Source organism: Gobio gobio (genome assembly GCF_949357685.1).
Source record: "Gobio gobio genome assembly, chromosome: 18".
Lineage (NCBI taxonomy): Eukaryota > Metazoa > Chordata > Actinopteri > Cypriniformes > Gobionidae > Gobio > Gobio gobio.
This window is the reverse complement of record NC_137111.1, coordinates 27,217,396-27,238,090: the sequence shown is the minus strand read 5'-3', so window position 1 is coordinate 27,238,090 and position 20,695 is coordinate 27,217,396. Positions and strand designations below refer to the sequence as shown.

Here is a 20,695-nt window from a genome sequence, read left to right as displayed (position 1 = left end):
TTAATGATTTGATTGCGTTTCTTTATCGATCTTTAAAGGTTTGCAACTTGCAACTTTCTTATAATCATTTTATTTGTAAAATATGTCTGTAAACATAGATTATTTGCAGTATTATACTGCATTAATGACTTTTATTGCTAAAACAATACAATATTGAGTTTTTTTTTTCTCAGCTCTAACATGTACTGTTCAAGGAAAAGATGGAGTACTCTTCCACACACTCTCACACACTCAGTAAAGCTCTTGAAAAAGCAGGAACAGAAACCTGCATGAAAGGACTGCATCATGGTGGCTATTAAAAGGAGTGGTGGTTGCTCCTGATAAGCTCAGTTTGCTTATTGCACAGCACAAGTATTGGGGGCAGAGGATTATTGCCACTTGTGTATATTTCTGCTGATGTTTTTTTCTATCCCTCTTCAGTCAGATGGTGCATATTAGAAAAACCTGTCTGATGCAGAAGTGGAAGGTGTTTACTCTCACCTGAATATAAAGTGAGAACACACAAACTTGCAGACTTCTTCCTCGCATGTGCGCACACACTGTCGCTTAAAGCAGTGGCACACTTGAAATGTAGACAGGTTTTGCTTAACGTTGTATCTGTAAAAACGATCAGATAATATTCTCGCACCTCACGAAAAGCCATAGAGGGCACACCCTCGTCTCCCCCGTGCCTCGCTTTCAACCACCTCCCCACATTGTGTCAGTGACTCTGACGTTATTTACATAAATGATAAACACGGCGGATGCCTGGATTGGCAGCGTAATCCACTTGCAGTGTCATTAGGGAGGAAAAGAGAGAAAGGCTATTACGGCTCTTGCTTCATCAGTGCGTCTCTCTTAGGCCATTTATGGAGGTAATGGAAACCTCTCTCATTAAGGTGCCGCTCACTGTGGCGCTGAGAAACATCTCCACTCGGTAATTGATCTTGTTGGTCTTTAGTGCTGGAAAGTGGCCCTGAAGCGCCGCCCGCTTGCTGCATTCATTTTTCAGCTCAGTCAGAGCCGCCCTGCCCGCCCGCTCTCGTCCAGTCACCTTCACTTTTTGCTGCTGAGCACCTGCGTGTGGTCTGCACCTTTTGCTCTTTGTGTGTCTCTTAGGGAGAAGTTCAGCCACGTATGTACTGAAGGAATAGTTCTGTCATTATTTACTTGCTCTCATGCTGTTCCTTTTCTTTGTGACACAAAAAAGGAAATGTTCAAGTATATTCACACAGCTGTTTTTCTGCGACCGAATCGAGTCCGTTAGTTGAACTCAAAAATCAGTGAATGAATCATTCTTTTGAACTGCTTCTTTTCAGTGAACCGGTTGATCTGGTTCACAGATTGGATGGATTCATTCATGAATCAGAGTTCAACTCACTTATTTAATAATCAGGTTTTAGCAGTTCTTGAGTTAAGAAATGTTTAATACACAAATGAAAACGAGGATGTGAGGGATATGCAGACAGCCTGTTTAATAGCTGCTAGTAGTGGTTCAGAAAGTCTTTACAGTGTTGTTACTGTTAACCTAGTCTCAGCCTCAGAAATCACTCCCACGGACCGTTGGCTGAATGGCTGATGCATATTGGCACTCTTATCTGGAAACACTTCTGGAGTTTCGAAGTCGTCATCTGATTATAATACTAACATAACACTGTGCCTTTAAAGGCACAATATTTAAGAATTTTGGATAAACATCTCCAAAAACCGCTGAACAATGTTATATATTTTGTTGACTTACATTATCCTAAATGTTTCCAACACTGTTTAAATCCAGAAAAATCAACAATTTTAACCAGTGTAATGTCCTGTCATTGCATTGGCTGCCAATGACGTCATATTTACCGGCGTTACCCTCGATTTCACCTCCATAGAAACTATGGAAACACCAAAGATGCTTTAATATGTGTTCTGTTATTAGACAGGTGCAACTGTTTGGATACCTTTTATTGACAGAAAACGAATTGTTATCTAGCTCAACATGGTTTAGTCTTGTTGTTTGAATCTCTTGTTTTGTTGATTTACCGCCAGTAACATGTATGTACCATGCCTCAGAGTCAACACTGTTTCGTCAAGTGGCTAACATTTGAGAACGAGCTTTATCTGTAGTCACAGTAATACAGCATTTTTCAGTCAGGGCAATCATCGTTTTCATGATCGATCGTCGCCGTCACGTTCGAGTACTCGAGTACTCGATCACTGTTGCCCATCCCTACTGAACACACCAAAAGCATTACAGAAAACTGTCAACTAGCACGCGTGTTTTGGCCTGCGTGTGAAGGAGATACACACCAGAAAACTAAGTCGGCCAACGCTCAAAAACGGCCCAACGTTACCCGACGACAACCGGCTTAACACACTCAAATGTATTTTAGAATGCTGGTTTTGACCAAGTAAATCAGCGCTGTTACCCCACAATTGACCGTTCGCAAAGACCCGCCCCCTTTAGTTACTGTTGCTTTGTCCGACAAGCTGCGCTCTCACACCACACACGTTCTCACGCAGTGAAAAACACATCGCAGAGCAAAGAGGATACTGACAACGCACTGACAGACAAGACAGAGCAGGCTACTTTTAATATGAAACAAAGTCTCAATTCTAAAATTTTGTCATTCTTTTAAAGAAATGTACAAAATAAATATCGTTTTGTGGCTCTTTAATGTATGGTGACCGGTCGCTGTGGCGCCTCAGTTAAATCTCTTCCTTCTAGTTAATTTAAAGTATTAAATAAACGTGAATGAACTTCAGAAGGACGTCAGTACACACCGTTTTTCAAGTTCAAGTCCACCGACGTTAATCTAAAAAAGAAGAAAAAAGAAGAAAAAAAATGGCGGATTCGGCTTATGGCGGATTATGATTGGTCAGATCGCATGTCAATCAAACTCCCGGCGAAGGGTGAATTTTAATTTGTCAAATAAATCCACGCTCCTTCAAGGCATCATCAATCTACACCTTTGTTAGTGTTTTGAAAAAATCAACCTCTAGCTGTGAAACTTACATACTGTGCCTTTCACCTTCTTGAAGTGAAAAGCAATTGGATTTGCACTACATTGTTGGACCTAGATCATCTAATGTAGCAAATTATCACCTTTTGTTGAGAAAACAGTGAAAACACTGTCTTCAGTTGCAGCATTTTAATAGTAAATAAGAGTGTGCACACTGAGAAGTGTTATACAGAAGTGCTTTATTGAGTTGTCTATGTATCCATATAAGTGTGCTCTTTATTATCTCTGTCTTGTCTCAGTGGGTGATGTGTTTATGTATAAGTGTCTGCAGCTGTTTTGGTGTGTGTGTCAGGCTCTTGGGGGCCACTGGGAGTTGTGACATGTGTGGTGTAATAATAGATGAGTTTTTGTGATCCAAACAGCCTGCTCTGCTCTGTGACTCAGTGTAGCTGGGCCTGAGGTCTGGACTTGCATCATCACTGGGATCCGCGGTGCTGTCAAGAGCACACTAGGGATTCGGCTCTGTCCGTCGACATAGAAAATAGAGCACTTCATTCCCTATATTTTCTGTCTTGTTCAAAATAAATCCTTGCACAACTAACAAAATATCCTAACTGCCCTTTTTAGTAGTCTGACAGTAGTTCAGCTGCTTCTTCCAAGTTGTGTAGCTTTTCTAATAACAAACTACTACTACTTTACAAATGGGTTAAAATGTCAAATTGTTTTGTTGTTAACAACAGGAAACAGGAAATGATCACACATACACTCACCTAAACAAGTTTCTCTCCATTAAATTGGAAAGTATGTTTTGTTCTAATGAATCGGTTCGTCCTAAACAATCTCATATGCAGCTGTGGAAAGTCTGATTCATTCTAGTGAATCATTTTGCTCTAAACCATACTCTCGCTTATGTAGTGTTTGAAAGTTTGATTCATTCCAGTGAACTCATTCAATTCATTTAGATGTATAATTTAGAAAGAGAAAAATGTTTAGTGGGTATTGGTTCTATCCTTCAGTTGTTGATTGGATGAAGGCAGATCGGCTTAATGTGAGCTTGCACTCAATTGTAAGACAGGCTGAGTTTAAGCAGACTAAAATGATTGCAGAAGTCTGTCATTTAAGCGGGAAGGTTGATTTATGACATTTTGATTTTGCATTTATAAAATAGACCGTGCATTTCTATTTCTTGACTTTAAAAATGTTGTCCCTTTAAGTGGCTTTAAAGGAATAGTTCACCCTAAAATAAAAATTCTGTCATCATTTACTGTCCCTCAACTTACTCTCCCAAAACCTGTATGACTTTCTTTCTTCTGCTGAACACAAAAGAAGATACATTTTAAAGAATGCCGGTAAACAAACAGTTGATAGGACCCATTGACTTCCATAGTTGGAAAAAAAATACTATGGAAGTCAATGGGGACCATCAACTGTTTGGTTACCGACATTCTTTAAAATGTATCTTCTTTTGTGTTCAGCAGAAGAAAGAAAGTCATACAGGTTTTGGGAGAGTAAGTTGAGGGAGAGTAAATGATGACAGAATTTTCATTTTAGGGTGAGCTATTCCTTTAATGTAGTTAGCTAACGTTGTAAAGCAAACTATAAACCTATTAAACCCACTGTAGTTTTATAGTGTGAAAGTGCCAAATCTTGATCCTAAATGTAATTGAATAATGTGAAATGTGACAAATCGAGTTGCTATGTTGTCGCTTTGGTGGCGTTAGTGAGCAATTTTATCTGATTGTTGAAATAAGCTTAATTGTAAGTGTTTTAGAGTGTTTTATAGACCATTTAATTTTTGTAGTGCTCTGTTCTTCCCCTGTGGCAACATGCTTCCATTTAGACCCTGAAATGAATTATATTTACTGTTTGAAGGAAGGGATGTTATTGTTCATCTCAGACAAGCAGCGGTTGGGTTTGAACACACTCAGTCAGACCACTGTAATGTGTCTGACCTTTTGTTCCCATTGACGGATGAGGTATTGGCTCAAAGGAAAGTGAGATATTTCCAGCGTTCCCTTTGACAGGCATACAAATGAACGAATCAAACAGCATGATTCCACTTAGACGGATCAGTATTCTGGCATTGTGAGCAAGAGATCATCAAGCTTCATGGAGAATATGAAAATTCAGCTTTTAAGATTTTTGGGGAAAATTTGTTTTCCCTTTTTTCTTGTTTCTCTCCAACTATTGCTTTAGTTATTCCATGTAATGGCTCAATCAATGTGCTTTATGTCTTTATATTGTCAGTTGTGGGGCTGCTGCGATCATCATCAGTCACTCTGCCCTTGATTAGACCTCCGACATCCCCCTTGAGTGTTATTCATAAAGACTCACGCGTGAATGAGCACAGCCCTAGGATACGTCCGAATTCCTGTACTACATTTCAGAGTATGTTCTGAATTTGATCTCAAGTATTGAATTATGCGCAGTAAATGCAGGTGTGTAGTATTAATACATTACTACCATACAAAAGTTTGGGGTCATTAAGATTTTTAATTTTTTTTAAAGCAACTAATATTTTTATTTAGCAAGGATGCATTACATTTGATCAAAAGTGACAGTAAAGACATTTATATAATTGTTACTGGTTTTTTTATTTTATTTCCGGTCCCACTTTATATGAGGTTGCCTTAACTACAATGTACTTATTGTGTTCATATTGCATTGCAAAACACTTTTGCTGATATTGCGGTGAGACACAGGTAAAGTTAGGGATAGGTGTGGTGCGATTTGGAAGTTTAAGGGTAGGGTTAGGTGTAAGGGAACAACAGTGTAATTAATTACAGATGTAATCACATGCAATTAATAAAAAAAATGTGAGTACAGTGTAAAAACATGTATGTACACAATAAGTGCATTGTATCAAATTATTAATTTAAATGTTAGTACATGGTGGTTAAGGCCACCTAATATAAAGTGGGTCCTTATTTTCTATAAATAAAATACTTTGATCTTTCTATTCATCAAAGGATCCTTAAAGTATCATGGTTTCCACAAAACATATTTGAGCACAACTGTTTTCAACATTGATAATAATACAAAAAAAATCCTGAGCAAGAAATCAGCAAACTAACACTTTTCTCGCCAGCGCTTAAAAAAAAAGTTGCCAGCACAGCCAGCATTTGATCATTTTCACAAAACTTTCATTGCCCCCAGAATATTTTATTGTATGAATATCTGAACATGCAGTATATAAAAAGAAAGAACAGAACCTCTGCTTTTAAAAACAAAAACAAAATTATACTATAAATATAAAAACGTATAAATGATGGGAATTATGTCTGAAGGATAATGTAACACAAAATACCAGACTAATGGCTGCTAAAAATTCAGCTTTGCCATTGGGAATTAATGAATTATCTTAAATTGTAATAATATTTAACAAAATTGCTGTTTTACTGTATTTTTTATTAAATAAATACATCTTGATGAGATCAAAAGATATTCTTTTTCAAATATTAAAAAATCCTACCGACCTCATATTGAATGGTAGTATTCCACTGACAGTTTTCCCACCTTTATTTGCCTTTTCATATATGATGTCTGAGCTAATGATCCATCATATTTGTAAACTGTCCAATGTTTTCACACTTCAGTAGATGCAGTATTGTTCCCCCACTGTATTATTATCAATACTTTTATACTTTACTAGTTCTGTTTGTCTGACCATGTTTTGGTTTATTCTATATCTAGGCTGTGTGTATTTGAATGTTATCCCCAAAAACAGGCTAAAGAGTTTGGAGGACTTGCCCAGTCACTCATTCCAATCTGCTTTAAAGCTTATACAGGCTTTGCTGAATGGTTTCCCGAATGGGCAGATTTGCAGAGAACTGAACAATCTACTAGCAAATGAATGATTTCAAGAAAAGCGTTCTTTCTAAGAACTAATATATGAGATGCTGTGTGACGTATCTTGATCAGGTTACTAATGCAGGAAAATGAATCGTTAATCAAGACACTGGGGAAGTGTGCTCCGCATGAAGCAAATTACCTGGATTAGCATAGCAAAACGCTGCATAATGTACCTTTAGCGCTATGCGGAGTCTCAGAGAGCGAGAGAGAGAGAGAGAGAGAGAGAGAGATGCCTCTGTTAATTAAACAGAATGTGAATGTGACGGGGCTAAATGGAGCTGAGAGAATGGAGAAGCTAAAATGGAGTCTGATTTTTATATTCCCGTCATGTTTGTTTTGATTTTGCGGCTTGAATCTTTGACATTTGACTCGGTATGCACATGATGTCTAAATGGAAGAGAGACGTTGGACTCCAAGGTACTTTTTGACAAGTAAAAGTAGTTGTCAAGATAACTGAGGATCTCAAATGGCCTATCATCAAATGGTTCTCTAACTTTTCAGGCCTAGAACCACCTGTGATCAAACCAGAAAACATCTAAATACCACCAAATTTCCTTGTAATTTTTTTCTCAGCTTTGAAGAGTGCAAGTTTAAGGACTGTGAGCCACATTCAATAGACAATTTTTTTAGTTTCATATTAATATTTCTGTATTTATAGTGATAGTTCACCCACAAATGTTACCATTTAAACCAAAATTACCTTTTACTTGCACTCGTGTTGTTCTATCCTTATTTGACTTTTTCTTCAGTGGGACATAATTTTTTTGAAGAATATCTTTTTTTCTTTTGTCTTTTTCCCCCATACAATCAAAGTCAGTGAATAGTTACTTGGGCCTTTCAAACTACACAATGCCGACAGAGCAACAAAAAGCAATATCATAAATGTAGTCCATATGGCTGTTTTTCCAAGTCTTCTTAAGCCATATGATGGAGAACAGACAATATTTTTAAGTAGCTATAGAAAAACAGTGGGATACTGGAGTAGTCAAAATGACTAAAATACCTATCCTAGTAAATAGTGTACATGCTACAGAATCATTGATTTAGGACACTTTTTTGTCTGTTTACTTGATGAATGTGCTTTTGGGAAATAGCCTATGTTTTGGTTCAAGCTAAGTTTGAAGGAAATTTAACAAGGCATTGATTTCGACAGATATTGTCTTCATTTTACATGATGGACTGTCCCGCAAATATAGGGTTTGATGTTTATAAATGCATGTCCTTACAAACATCTATCATTGTAACCACAGTTTCCACTAAATTATCATGTGGTAAAAATGTGGTAACTTGCTATTAGCCGCCACGTCATTCAAAAAAAGAAATGTAAACAAAATGACTGAAGGATTCAGAAATGGTTTTATTGTTTGCAGGAAATTACATACTATTTTAGTTGTAAGAATAACTGTAGTTACTGTGGTATTTATTACAGCTGGTTATGGTATTTTTTGTGTGATTATGTGTGGGTAATGCGCGTGACATTATTGTGCAGCTCTATTCAGAGCGACGGCCTTTTTACACTGATGACAGATATAGGTCACTTAAACACGAATGTGAGTTGCAATCAAGACCAAAACAAAAAGACATGATAGCCTGACAGATATTTTAAAGTAATATGATTTATATTAACCATTTATCCATTTCATCTCCTGAATTTTTTCGACACATCTTACTGATGCAGTTTCTTGAGTAGAAAATCATATTTGCTGCTGAGAAAATTGTTTAATATTACAGTGGTAGAGAATATGTTAAAAAAAGCACATTTCTTTCTGTTAGATGCTTGTCTTTTACTGGTTACTACAAGAGCTACCTAGGATCTGGATGGGCCTTTCTCTGACTGGCATGAACATCTGGCCTGGGTATTGAATGCATTTCTGCACAGTTATGCTTTTAATGCAACCTGTACTATTTCCCTTAAAGGTCCCATGGCATGAAATTTTCATTTTATGAGGTATTTCAACATTAATATGAGTTCCCCTAGCCTGAATATTGTCCCCAAGTGGATAGAAATGTTGATCGGTGTAAACCCGAGTTCTGGCTGTCTCTCTCTGCCTTTGAGAAAATGACAGGCCAGACTAGCCAATCCTGAAGCCTCCTGGTTTGACGTCCAAGCAGGAACGGTTTCCTCCCTTTCCTCCGCCCAGAGAATCTGCCACGCCCATGCAAACGCGAGAGATCATTAACGTTACTTGTGAACGAGTGAACTGGCAGTTTCTCAGTGTTTGGATGTACAAATGAAAACAGAAGTCTTTCTTCAGTTCCTTCTGATCTGTGATCATTGATTTCTGATGTGTAGCTAATTATTTATTATTCGTGCACACACTGCGGCTTCTCTCTCTCCCGACAGAACGGTGTTTTCGTGTTTTCTATCTTGTGAGTCAGTGTTTTGTACGTCCTCGTCGCGTCTATCTGTTCTAAAATGTGCATACAGTCTTTTCTGTTTAACATCAGCAGTAACATCTTTAGAGATAAACCTCACACACGCCGAAGCTCGGCCTTCAACATCCCCGACCCCCAGTACTGCATCTGGCCCACAGCGGAGGCACCAAACGCGGCGTGAGATTAAGCAGAAGGGGGGTAAGCGTGAGGGTATCTGGGCTAGGCTAGCCAGCTTTCCCCACAATAAACTGGATTACATTCGATTACTGCTGTTGTGTCTTTGTTTGCGCTGTGTAAGTTACTCAATGCGCATCACTGACGCTATTCATATGATTGGAACATATCTAGAAATAATGCTTTAATCAAACTTACTGACTCGTTCATCTCGCTGTAATGGTACATTGCATGTGTTACAAAGTTGGTAGAATAATGATGAAGAGGACTCGGTGTGACTGGGACTCGTGTTTATTCAGAACTCTCAGATACAAACACAATAAACTCGCGCTGACAGACAACGCTCTCATAACTCAGTAGTTACTATAAATAACTTTGTTAGCAATCGCTCCGTCTCCGTGATGTCCTGTTCGCGAACGAATCATTCTTTTGAATCGGTTCTTTTTAGTGAACCGAACCAGTTCACCAAATCGGACTGAATCGTTCTAAACGGTTCGCGTCTCGAGTCAGCGCTGATCCATAATTTACTTACTTTCTGACATGAGTGACAGCCCCTCCGACTAGAAATAAACTAATAACCTGAAGTATATTCTAGTAACTACAACAGTTCACCCTGAACTGAGACATGCTGAGAGAACTGATGTGAAGTGAACACAGGTCCATCTGTCTCTGGCAGACTCGTGCCTGCTCGTGCCTCGTTAAACCACGCCCCCTCCGCTCATTTAAAATGCAAAGATGTCAGCCAATCACAACAGTGGGCGTTTTTCCTGAAGTCTCACAGCAGACACGCCTCTTGAAGCAGGGCAGTCAGCCACAGGGCAAACAGCAGTATAGAAAAAATGCCTTTTATTTCTAAATTATGACATTTTATGATGTAAAAATCATACTAACAATATAAGTACACCTCAGGAAACACTATAAAATAATAGAAAAATGCCATGCCATGGGACCTTTAACTTCTTAACCCGCACCGGTTCGTGGACGGGGGGGTTGACGGAAGTGGGGGGGTGTGTACTTTTATCTACTTTTGTTTTATACAAAATATTCAATCAACTATCACAAACTATGCATCATTTGAAAGCTAAAACACTCAAGATTCATGTTCTGAACTTGTTTTTGCAATAAATACACCAGAGAGGAAAGGGTTAAATGAAACACTAAAGGACCGGCCATGTAAACATTAGAAAAATATCAGCGTTACTCATCTTTCATCTCCTGTCGTTCAGATCAGATCGGACGAATCCAATAAACACCCGCATACATCTCTGTGTAAGAGTCCATTCTTCAAAATGCATCCCACTTTTTAATCCAAAACAACGAAAAAATAGGGAAAAAACTAAAAATCCTCCGTTGTTTGCAAGAGAGTTTTGAGTTAGCGTGATCAATCATGTCCATTTTCAATGAAATATCGATTCTATTCCGTGTCTGGCAAACTCCCCCTGCTAGAATGGCTTCTCCCACGTATTTTAAACCCTCCCTCGTCTCTCTCCTTCAATCAGAGACTCTTCTGGGATGCATCATATAGAGGAAGCGCCTTACAGGCTTGGTGAGCTGTCAATCATTGCGCCCATGGTTTTCGTTGGATAAAGGCACTCGGTGCCCAGCCAATGCCTTTTCAACAAAGGTTTGATTGATGGACTTAGTAACCAATCAAAAGGCATTATCTTGCGCAGTTTGCGTAAGTAGGCTTTGGTGAATACTGTTTGCGCGCTGGCTGCACGTTCTCCATGGCGCAACTGCAGTGGAGCGCGCTGTCTCTCACAGACGCTTCCCATCAGCTAAATGAGTTTTTTACACTTTGTAATCTCTGTAAATAGTTGCTTTAGTTTTTCAGTAACTGTTTATCCATTATAATTAGTAGTATCTTGCAGTTTATTGCAGATTTATTTGAATGAAAAACTACTCTTTACAATAGCAAATGTTCTGAAATAAATGGCCTTTTTGAAATGACGCCTAGACTTTTCTTGACATAAAAGCTCACAGAAGCTACATTACTGAGAGAATCATCCTCATATTTGAATCATGACATGATTAGACATTCAGTTTTATATTTAAGTTATTTTCAGGCTCTTAACATTAAATTATAATATTTTTTTCCCTAATTGAAAACAAAAAACAAAAAACGTGAGTCACTTACATGTATATTTACATGTATATTACTCTGTTCCCATATTACTTTGAGTTATTATGACTCTTGGGTAGCAATATTTCAAGTGTCTAGTTTAAAATAAGACCAGGTTTATGAATATAGACCATAGGGTTTAAGAGCTGCAGACATTTTCATTTGGGTATATCGTTTTCAAAAAATTCCACAAAAATGGGGCGCTTGTTAAGAGGTTAAAGTCTGTGCGTGCGCAGATATTTGAACCAAATGGCTTTTTACAAAGAGAAGACAGCATCATTAAAGGAAAAGTGTTATTTCTGCACCAATAAGCATAAACAATGACTGTTTTCAAACAAGTTTCCTGAACACCCCTCTGTCTTTTATTGGTTGATGAACAGATAGTTTCTCAACCTGATTGGCTGAGCCAGCATTGCTGTTTTGGTCTGGTAGGGATTCGCAATCAAACAGAGCAATGTTTGATTGGGCCACAGGAGATTCATCTTGCAAATGGCTTGCTTATAGTTGTCTCTGCATATTAAGCTGGGAAAAAGTATTTTAACACTGAAAAAATTGACACTCATCAGCTTTAAGTGAAGTGTAAAAAAAGCTAGTCGAAGGACACATTTTTGTTAAACTTGTTCGGTTCTTTGACATCCGGTATTTTAAATGGATCTCTATAAACCGAGTAAATGACATGTTTTAATCAGATCATCCCTGAATATCTGACATGTTCTACAGCACTAAATGTCTTTACTGTGTGCTGCAGAGGTGGCTACGCAACAGAAGGACTCGTTCCGCTCTTAAATGCAGTGTTTGCTTTCTGTTATATCCTCAGGACATTTTAGAAATGACCAATTAGAGGGAACAGTGCCCAAATCGTTTCAATTGTTGACATTTACTCTGGAGCTCCAGTTGATGATATCACTGATTTGGGAGCGAGGTGTAACGCTTGACCTGTTTGTTTTTGGGTGGAAATAGTATTTTTCAGCTAATTTCCCTCTGATAAGTATCTGACAACCCATAGTGTGGCATATTATCTCCGGCTGAGGAAAATGATTTCTTCAGAGTGTGAATTGATTTTGCTGGATGCCCGTGCGACGCAACACTTCAAAATGTTCACTGTTTTTTTCTTCTTCTTATTAAACCCATTTTTTGACTTCTCTGTTTGCATGTAAATGATCAATTATTGCTTTTGGCAGGGATCTGCCACCCGACTCTTGTCCGTAGTGAGAAACTGTACTGTTTCACCTTAACAAATGATGTTTGTACTCCCACCCCCCACTTCCATTCGTAATTATCAACTGTTTGCACTGCTGGCTACATTGATTTTTCTTTCTTTCTTTCTTTCTTTCTGCATGTCATGACTCAACATTTGGTAGTCTGTTTAAATTGAATTGAGGGTGTGTTATGTGAAAATGACCGGTTCTTTCAGAATTGTGCCTGAATTTTCGGATGCAGAGAATTACGTGCATGTAGGAGCGTGTCGTCTGCTGCAGTGCACAGCATTTAGAGGATGGAGAAGGGTCATGGTTTTAAAGGGTTGAAGCAAATCAGTGGAATTTTGCAGGGTTGACAGACATGCACACTAGAGCACAGATGTTTAAAAAGAGTCTAGGGATGTCATATATCATCTAAATGGATAACCTGGTTATAAGGTTTCACTTTTTTTGATGGTTCCTTTAACACATTCTGTTGACTATAAGTAACGTTGCACTTACTAACTCTCATTAGAGTGTTAGTAGAGTATTAGTTGGTTGGTAGGATTAGGGTTAGAATAAGTTGACATGTACTTGCAAAGTTACTTATACTGAGTAGAATGTCTGCTGGGGGACCACCACAATAAAGAGTATTAAAGGCACAGTATGTAAGGTTCACCACTAGAGGTCGCTTATTCAAAACAAAAGCATAGCTTGATGACTCTGTGAATGAGCATGGAATCCGATGGACTCAGACATAAATGAGCTAAAGTTTTATTAATGTTACGGTGGTGTGAAGCAGGATGAAATGCTAATGAGAGAGACCTGCGCAAAACACATTATGCTAATGTAGGGATGCGCGGTATACCGGTACTGGAAAAATACCTGTATATATTTTATTTCAAACGGTACGATATCATGATTTTGCTCATTTCGGTATATGCTGCTGTTCCGAAGTACACCGCTAGGTGGCAGCCCACTACCCAAACTGACGTGAAACCGGCAAATGTGGCAACAGAACAAGATGAATACAGCAGTTGAATCTCACTCAACACGCACAAAACTCATTAAAAAAAGAGAGGAGTAGACGTGAAACTTGGAATTACTTTGCTTATAAAACTGCTGAAGAACCATCAAACCTTGCCAAGCATCGGTCACTTAATTCCTGACTTGTAAGACATTGAGATCGACAGGTGAGTGCATAATTCTAACGATCTAATTTAGACATTTTTCTTTTAACACTGATTAACGCACATACATAAGATCGTATCGTTTAAATATAATGAAATCTCCAGCGTTCGTTTCAACCAGTGACGTTACTTTAGACCTAATATTTGCACGCATACTATTGCACTATTTACATCCACGAAAGACATACCCAACTCTGTTTATGTGACTACTCACTAAAGATTGACATTTTTGACATAATTTTGTGTGTATTTGACTGAGGAAAAACAATTTAATTTGGAATGCGCGAGCTCTTTAGGCCTGTGTGTGTGTGTTTGTTGTTGGCATGAGCGCAAAGAAAGCTCTCTCTCAAAGAGCTCTCATCCCATATGTATTACGAAATGCTATAAAATCGCTTGCATGTTCAAATTGGCGAGGTTTAAAAAGACGTGGGCAGTGATTTCCGTCAGCTGTCCCGCAACGGAAGCGAAAGTGTTGAATCTGAGCGTGCAGTCTGCTTTTATAGTCCATGCATGATGTCTTTTGAAGCCAGAAGCAATTTGCTCATTTTGAGAGAATGGAGACGCGCAGTAATGCTGAAATTACTTACAAAAAAGTTTCCAAATGACTGATTAATGTGATAATCTTTGTTGATTAATTTAATAATAAACATTTGCGGTAATTTCCCGCTTCATAAACCCAAAACTTGCGAGAGTGAGTAAAATTATGCGCAATACCCGCATCAAAATTCAGACCCTGTATGGTATCGATTTAATATCGGTACTTCGGTATTAGATTGTGGTACCGTACCGAAGACAAAATTTTGGTATCGAGCCATCCCTATGCTAATGGTCACATTATGCTATGCTGCAGTCGGCCGCTTCCGCTCTTTTCGTTGCGTAGGTAAACAACAGAAGTGTATTTTTGGTTTCCATGATTTCTACAAAAATCAAGGGTATGGGTAAATCTGATATGACGTCATTGACAGGCTCCACAATGACACAGTCCGTAACACTGGTTAAAATAGCTGATTTCTCTGGATTTAAACTTTGTTGGAAACGTTTGGGATAATGTCAGCACACAGGTCAACAAAATATAAAATTGTTCTAGTGGTTTTTGGATATTTTAATCTAAAATCTTACATATTACGCCTACTCAAATGTAGTTTTAAAGTTACCTATCAGGGTTCCAGACTGAGACTAAAACGGTTGCATTTGTGACCAAAAATATTAATTTGCGAGTGATGATTATGATTAAAAATTGCGTGCCTTTGTACTGGCATGTTTTGGGATGAGTAGCCAATCACATCTTTTGTTGTGTTGACATTAAAATGAGATGACGCGCAGCAAAGTTACAGCGGGAAAAACCTTACTGAGTCAGAAACGGATGTCAAAACTCAAAATAATCTCTATCGAGCAACAACACTGACAACTGTGCCAGCATGAGAGAGAAACGACAGAGACGTGAACATCCAAGTAGCCTACTATAAAAGTGCAGTAAGGCAGTGTCTATTTCATGCACACAACGTGGTTAACCACAACAGATAAACATGTCAGCTGTGTGGATGTGAACTAATCGGTAACAATTCTCATTTTTAATTGATACTGATATGGCCTACTGGTCCGCTGGTCGACAATGGCTAATCAGAGGTGTGTATGATTCCAGCTCAACAGCACTCAATGCGTTAATTTAAGTACCAATATGGTATCGCAGTCGGTACTTTTGACAACACTATACTTCTGTAACAGGTAATTGTTTGGTTAGCTGAATTTTATTAAATGCATTTAGCATTTTTTTTCCCTCATTGCTGTCCATGACATTGTCAGAACAGGCCAGCAAGCAGTTGAGATGAGAAGCATTTTGTACAATTGTTTGTGAGTGGAAAAGGACTTGTTTCTAGCACTCCATAAAGAGTTATCACAGTGATCGACACATTTTGAAAAGCATTTGCAGATGTTTGCTCTTTATAAGTAACAGTATTGATACTTCCAATAATCTCTCATTTTGAAACTCACGCTATTACTCTGGAATATTTTGGGGGTTATTTGAAACCTCATTGAGAAACAGTTGATACTCAATATCAGGTCGATTTGCCTTAGCTCTGTTCTTTCTTCCTAGATCTGCACATGAAACTTGATTGCAGATATGCACCAAATTTTCCACTACATTTATTTTCTCATGAATGTTTGCATATTTCAGTGATTGCCTTCTAGTGGATTCAAATATGCAGAAATGGCAATCTTCCTCTCCTGGAATGAAGCATGTACTCATTTCACAGCCTCTAATTGCGTTTCTGTAAAATGGTCAGTTGTTCCACTTGCACAAAGACTAAAGTAGATGCTAAAGTGATGCTTGCTCTGATCATTCATAAAGGTATATGTTGTAAGTTCACTCGCATACGCAAAGCAGAATTACTTGAGGTACTACTATCTGATTTTGATCAAAGTTGTTGCTATGTTTTCAGGCTGTTGTGGGTGGTTGCCATGTTGTTGCTTTGTTTGGTGATGTTCCTAGATGTGCCTTTTTAGCATGTTGCTATGTGGTTGCTAGGGGTTTTTGGGGGGTTGGTACTTGGTAGGTGGTTGCTTATAGAATGCTGCAGTGCTGTGTTTTTGTAGGCCAAATCCTGGAAGTTTTTAGCACTTCATCAATGGGTTTTCTGAATTGGTTTTTGGTAAATGGCTGAAGGTGGTTAACAACTTTAAGATATTTTCACGCTTTGTTCTTCAGCATATAATACAAAGTAAAGTAGCTTTGTGTTTTTAAAGCTGTTAATTTTCTTGAATAAAGTGGTTGCTAATAAGTGGCTTAATAGTTTACAGCTTGTTGAGGACATTAAACGTCATCACACTAAACTGGTAAACCCACAGTCCCGCTGCTGGCCATATTGGTGCCCTAAGCATAATTACTTTATGGTGCCCGCGATGGCGGTGTTTGCAACTTTGTAGAGCTGGACAGGTCTTCTTTTGGTGCCTCCTCAGCACTTGGTGCCCTACTCTTCTTTTCATTGCGTTTATAATCACGCTCTTGCAAACTATTCAAATTCATTTAGATTTTGACTTCTGCTGATTGTATTGGCATCATCAAGATTCATAAAGGTTGTATTAATTTGTGATGATAATCATGATGAACAAAACATTTAGGCCTAAGACTCAAACTTGACACAGAGCTTATTTTCTGCAATAATCCAAAAGCCAGTAGAAAAAACCTATTGGGTTTTTGTTGAGGGAACAAAGGTGATGTAAAGTTTTGGGCTGGCCTACAAAAATCACTGCGGAACTCTATTGGCACTAGCCTAAGAGCCCACTCAGAAGTCTCTATGATATTCTGCTCTCTATTTATGACTCAAACGCTTCTTCAGTGTAAGTATGGAATTTTTAGTTAGTCTGATCATTTAGAAATGATATGCATATCAGTGGTGATGTGGATCCATTTTGGTTAATATGAGGTCCAAAAACTGCTTGGAAACAGCTGCTTGGATAAGTTAGAAACTTGGCTCTTCTCCGTATGTCTTACTTTTGCAATTTGACCAGCACAACAGAGACTCAGTGTTCCGGTGTCCGCTCCATCGCAGGCATTGCTGCACATCGCCATTTGCTGATCCTGTTCTCAGCAGCTTAGGACATATGTGTATCATGCTCAGAGAGATGTGGTGGTCGGCCATCCAATCCAGTTAGCAGCTATCCGAGCCGGGTACGATGAGAGGGCCTTGTCATTATCACTTGCACATTCATACCACACATTACCGTCTGACCTTCCCATCGCTGTCACTCAAAAAGCGGCCTCAGTAGCCTGTCACAGGGTTGGACGCTCATGCCAAGAAACCAAAGATTCTCCACCCCTATCACTTATACGAGGTTAATAGCCGCTTAATTGGCTTACCTGGCAACGTGCAATCACTTGTGATGTCGGTAAATTAGATCTGGTGCTGACACATACCACTCTACATGTTTATAGTGCTCTGCTCTCACAATTACATAAAGCATTGCTGTCCGTTTTTACCCTCTGTTTCTCTTCGTCCTTACCTCCCAGCGAACTGTGAAGGAGCTCACCCAGCCATTCAGGAAACGTATCATATTAAAGTGTGGTAACTGCTATATGTAATGAATTTTGGATTAGGAGCAACAAAGCGGCTCTATGATAACCTTTCGGAAGGACGCAGTTTGTGAGCAGAGGGAAGCAGGTTATAGTAGGAGTCGACTCCCAGACACCCCGGGGTGGCTGCGTTTGATGTCACTCTAGCTGAAAACTCCCCAGCGCAACACAAACAAAACATGCCGTACCAGACCTATGCGGAAACATCAGTAGAGAGGGAAATGTCAGACCGTCAGGGGTGTGCGTGTGAAGTGAATTACTCTGGTTTGGTGAGTGTCCCTGGGAGGATACTCTAATTTCAAGCTGAAGGTGTAACATGTCTTTTATTTCTTCCCAGGTGCAGTGGACCCTAGTGTGGACACAAGCTCGCAGAGGGACCTTCCCCACGGACTATATGAAGGGAAGGGAGGGGAGGGGGAGGGGGGGCTGCTGACGTTACTCCCGGATTGAAGAGCACACAGGTCGGCATGCCTTTAAATCTGACATGTTGTTTTTGCAGTGTCATGAAGTTTATTGTTGTTCACTTTTAATGGCTGTAAATTTTGTTGTTGGTCCTTTTAAGTGCAGATCATTTAATGGCTTACAATTGTGTACCGTTTTGCATTTTGACTTGAAGTTGAAGGCAGTGTTTCCTTTACCTTTTTTATCTTTCATACTGTCAACCCCATCAGTAAGGCTCAAATACCCCTTCTTTGGCACCAAACCCGACATGTGTTACTTTTAACTCCTGGCATTAAGTAGAAAAATCACAAGATTACTTGTGATTAAAGGGTTACTTCAGCGATTAGCATTAAGCGTTGTATCAGTAGAAACCCGGTAATATATTCAAATTATCGTACTGTCCCCCTGAAAGAATTATGCATTTATATTTCTGGGAAAAATCCTCAGATGACGCAAATATGGTCATTTTGTGTCATTCGGAGGATTTTTTGGCCAGAGGCTAGAGACTACAGCCAGTAGAAGGAGCTAGTTCCGCATGTTTTCAACCCGCCCATGATACACATGACAAATAAAACCATTATCCTGAATGTGTGTGGAAACAATGTACTAAAATATAAGTTGATAAATACAATGAGCGATCAGTGCATCAAGAAAGTACATGGTTTGTTTGCGCACCAATATAACGGACTCACACGTGCTTACTGTACGACTCCTGTACGTCACCGTAGTTGTCTTTACCTAGATTACAATCTGCATCCATCAACTTTACTAGCGAGATGCTGGTTTGCTTTATCCAACCGAGAAACGTAATTTGCACATTATCTGGCTGGCGGTGGGATGTTTTGACGTTCCATTCTTTCAGTCTGTATTTCTCACACAGTGCGATGCGTGAGGGCTCGCACTCTTTAGAATCAATTAAGCGAAATCGGGTTAAAGGGTTAGAATATAAATTTCTGCCTATACCAGAATTACAGGTTAAATTATTTTAACGCATTAAGAATTTTGAGTTAATTGCATGCGTTTAATATATAAAGAATATAAAGAACACATTTGTTTATTTATTTTTTGTGTGTGACTTGGCACAGTTAATAACCAACATGAAATTAGGGAGAAAAAGAGGGAGAATGGCACTGGTATGTAACCCAGGCACATGGTCAACCACACTTTATACAGGAGATTGATTGAGGAGATTTTCATGTGGTCACTGTGAGTGTATGTAAATATGACTCCCATTGTCTCAAAAAGCATGACAAATCACCAAACAGTAACAGCATTTCAAGCGGCTTAGAACAAAGTACGTAACATCTGGATAACGTTTGACCTTTGTACACTGTCCTCTGTACCGGCAGCGGGTCATTCCCGTCTTCTGCCATAAGCCGAGAGATGTTTACATATCCCGTACGATTATGCCTTTTCATGGGAGCACAGCGAGCATCGGGAACATGCTGGGTTGATTTGGCCAAATTGGAAGCCTGTGAGTAATATACGGCAGAGCAGACCCGTGCTGGATGGACGTCTGGTAGTGTTTACGCTCAGGGTAGCTGCATCTGCACACGGCCCAGTCCTGCGAATGCCTCGTACCCTCAGGCTTCCAGCACCTGCATAATGGAACAACAGAGAAGAAAGAGAGGGGAAAGAGATCAAATGACAAGGGCTTGGGTTTCTCACTTCAAATGTTTCTTATTTTTTGACTTGCAGCAGGAAAATATTTCCACGACCTTAGAGAGTTTTGCGTCGATATGATGGAGCGGCCTTGTCACCGTTTCGTAAACATTTGTCTTATTGCGTGTTTGGCTGTACTCCCCAAAAGCCACTCTTGGAAATTCATGGAGGAACACAAATGTCTGTGAAACGATCGTCGCAGGCTGCCTTGCACAATGGTTTAATATATAGTGTTGTTGTTTTTTTTTTCTCTCAGCTTTTTTGTCAAGGATTAAGAATTGGGGCAGGCGGGGGCAAGAAGGGAAATAAATAAATAAAGGTGGTGGTTAATCTCGCTTAGTGCAGTGTGAACGTTGAGCAGTGCTGTGGCCTGACAAACATCTGCCTCACACACAGCCGAGCGGGATCAGCTAAAGCGATTAGCGCGCTCACGTCAGCCTGTGGAGACGGGTGCCTGTTACAAAAGCCAGAACACCAGCCTTTCCTCCCACACTCCACCTGGAACACTGACACTGCAGCGAGAGGCCCCGCTCCAACAGCAGCGCGAGGACCGGCTCACAAACCGCTACCCTTTTCTAATACGCATATGCTCTCCTGTCTTTTTTTCCCCTCTGTCAGAACAAAGCAACATGTAGCTCAGAGGCTTGAACAATCTGTCGTGATACTAAAGCAGATGCTTATCACAGCCAGAGTTGTATCTGAAA

The 20,695-nt window shown here is 39.4% G+C and overlaps 1 protein-coding gene across 4 annotated transcripts in view; it reads left to right on the top strand.

Moving 5' to 3' along the window:
• The window catches only part of zmiz1a (zinc finger, MIZ-type containing 1a), a 154,973-nt gene that overhangs the window by 23,459 nt on the left and 110,819 nt on the right, over positions 1-20,695 (top strand). For 2 of the 4 annotated variants that reach the window (XM_079842059.1, XM_079842060.1), the window contains exon 2: positions 18,226-18,349. The gene's annotated coding sequence lies outside the window, so the exon portion shown is untranslated. Of the gene's footprint in view, positions 1-18,225; positions 18,350-20,695 lie in introns of those variants that run through there. The other 2 variants (XM_079842058.1, XM_079842057.1) reach the window with 1 other exon arrangement.